This window comes from Acyrthosiphon pisum, chromosome A3 (genome assembly GCF_005508785.2).
Source record: "Acyrthosiphon pisum isolate AL4f chromosome A3, pea_aphid_22Mar2018_4r6ur, whole genome shotgun sequence".
Lineage (NCBI taxonomy): Eukaryota > Metazoa > Arthropoda > Insecta > Hemiptera > Aphididae > Acyrthosiphon > Acyrthosiphon pisum.
Window position 1 is genome coordinate 36,330,245 of NC_042496.1, and position 2,803 is coordinate 36,333,047.

A 2,803-nucleotide genomic window follows, 5' to 3' on the forward strand; every position below is an offset into this window, starting at 1 on the left:
AAAGATACTGTTGAAGAAAATCCAAGCACTTTTACTGTCCTAAAAGGTGATGACAGATACAAAAATAAAATAAAAATAAAAATAAAACACACATCATTGTAAAATCAATACATTCATCGTTTCACTCAGAATCTAAAATAATGTTTTAAAAAACAGAATTACAATATTATAGATTATATACTAAATAATTCAAATATTATTATACTAAATTATTTCATCACATGCCCAATACTTATACATAATTTTATATGATAACGTTTATTGTTTATCTCTTTTAGTTTTTACAATAGAAATCTGTCATCTATATAAGTTATAACAATAACAAACTTATTTCCTGTTCAAATCGAATGCCGAATCAAACCCCGCGGGCTTCCTTATAGAGGCTTGTTTCCAAGTAAACCAACATTGCTTGTCCGTTCCGAACATTGGTTGCAGTACATTATTTTTATCAAATTGAAGTAATTTTAAAAATATTTGAAAAATTGTGACGGAGCAAATTTTATACTCAATTTTATGGCTCAATTTTTTTTGTATATTCCACATTTTCATGTAAGAAACGATTCGTACGTCAATTTATAATTTTAAAGGGGCTCATTGCAGCGGATACTTGTATTAATCTGTACAATCTCGCAAATTTCTCTAAAAACACTCGTTCATGGATATCCTTGACGTGTCAATTGATCTAAACAAGTTTCGTTTTATTAATTTAAATACTCACGTTTTATCATATAAATTTGTCCACATCGTGTGCTACAAATTATATTAATATATTATATCATGCTTACATATAATATAACTCAATCAATATAAAAATAACACTTTGTATACCGCAAATGAAAATTACTTGTTATTCATAATGATTATTTTTTTCAATGTAAGTAAGTATAACATCCTGATCACCCTCAATTTTTCATTTAAATATAAATGTATTCAAATTCTGATTGAATGAGTGCCCTGTCAAGATACAAACTTATATTTTTCAATTGAGATTAATTAGTGGAATTTTTTATAATTTGGATGTACCTAATTCAAAATTTGAATGAGTAATTTTTTAATTATTAAAATGTTTATACTAAGGATAATAATCCTTAAAAACAGAATTAAAAAAAAATATAAAACAAATGTAATATTGGATCTAGTGTTTATTATACTCTAACCATTTTTTACAAATTATAAATATTAATTACCAGAATTTTCAACTCATTGTAACTCCAAATCGCCCAAACACATTATCACCTAAATTATAACAAAAAGATAGAACAAAAATATAACCGGATATTTTAAACATATTCAGTTATATACCTTGGTGTATAAAAATTAATTTAAATAACAATTTAAGTTAAAAAAATATTTTATAATAATTAATAACTTAAACTAAAATACTAGAGACTGATAATTAACGTGTGATGAAAAGACATGATCATTTGTTGAAGAGCCATTCAGTTGTGGTTGTTTAACACATCCAGCGACTTCATTTCAGCAGGTGTTATATAAATTGACATACAGTTTGAAAACGTCCCATAGTTGTAATGGGCTATTACACCCTGTGATCTATATAGGCGATGCGCGATGGTCGGACGACATGGCTTCCACAGGGTGAAAGAGGTAGGGTATAACTTTTATAATTTTGAGTCTCATACTCAATCAATTAAATGAAAATGTCTAGGTTATAAGGTGTGAAGATTGTATAGGATGTTACAACAACAACCAGAAAACTACACTATTTTATCAAAATCGCCCAAAATATAAATAAAAAATTATTTTTAAGTGGACTAATTTACATTGAATTATTGGTAACATTGGAGTCTTCCGATTCTGAATTCGAGTGCAACAAACATACCTACAGTTCCGTTTATTTTAATGCTTAAATATATAACTTTTTCATTATTGAATAATATTTGTTTTAATTAAATTTATATAGTTTAAGTGTTAAACTTAAAAAAATATATATTGGAAATGATGTAACAACCAGACAACTCGAATTTGATGAGTGATAACTATCAACTTTAGGAATTTAATTTTTGTAGTTGGAAACACAAATCTTATCTTTGTTTGATTTGTATTTTTCACTTTAAATTTCATTTAAATACGTTCAATCCTTTTTCTTTCAGAAATAAGTGTATATTTGTTGATGTCATAACAGTCTACAACAGAAATTGTGTTCACTGTTACATAGGTACCATTCGGTGGTGCAGAAATAAGAATGCAGCGTCCCTCTCAAACAATTTCCGAAAATGAAAAAATTATGATAATATATTAATATTATTATTTTTATCGTCCCGCTCAAAAACTAACCAAATTTGAAATTATGATACATATTTTTCTGATGTGGTGCGATGTTTCCAATACAATTTACAGAAGAAACACAATAATCGAACTAAATCATTTAGTATATATTCCGATTTAGACGTTTGACATAATTTTCATTCAAATTTAAAAATTTAAATACCTGACGAGGATGTTCTGTTTTTGTTGGTGAAAGAGAGAGCTAAGTTTTTAAACTATGGTTAGTATTTGCCTGAAATTTTTTGTATTTTTGAAATCAAACTATGTTTACGTTTTAAATAATTTAATTAGCAGAATAATAATTCTGCCAACTTTTCATTTATCGTAAAATGCAAATTCGTTGATATATGTGCCTCTATCAGAGACTTCAATGTTGTTTGCAAATTGCGAGCGAGTGATATTATTATTTTACACACTGCGCCTGTACTTCTGTACGACTATATACCTATGTACTAGCTAGTCGTACTTGAACATTTTGTTCGAAATCGTTAACTCAAAAATGTCGTATGGCTACAAA

The 2,803-nt window shown here is 27.1% G+C and overlaps 1 protein-coding gene across 1 annotated transcript in view; it reads right to left on the reverse strand.

Annotated features, from left to right (window-relative positions):
• Window positions 1-247: 247 nt before the first annotated feature.
• The window catches only part of LOC107882695, a 15,934-nt gene continuing 13,378 nt past the window's right edge, over window positions 248-2,803 (reverse strand). Inside the window, exons 5-7 of the transcript XR_003839782.1 lie at window positions 1,188-1,236; window positions 786-954; window positions 248-682 (exon numbers count right to left, since the gene is read on the reverse strand). The gene's annotated coding sequence lies outside the window, so the exon portion shown is untranslated. The remainder of the gene's footprint in view (window positions 683-785; window positions 955-1,187; window positions 1,237-2,803) is intronic.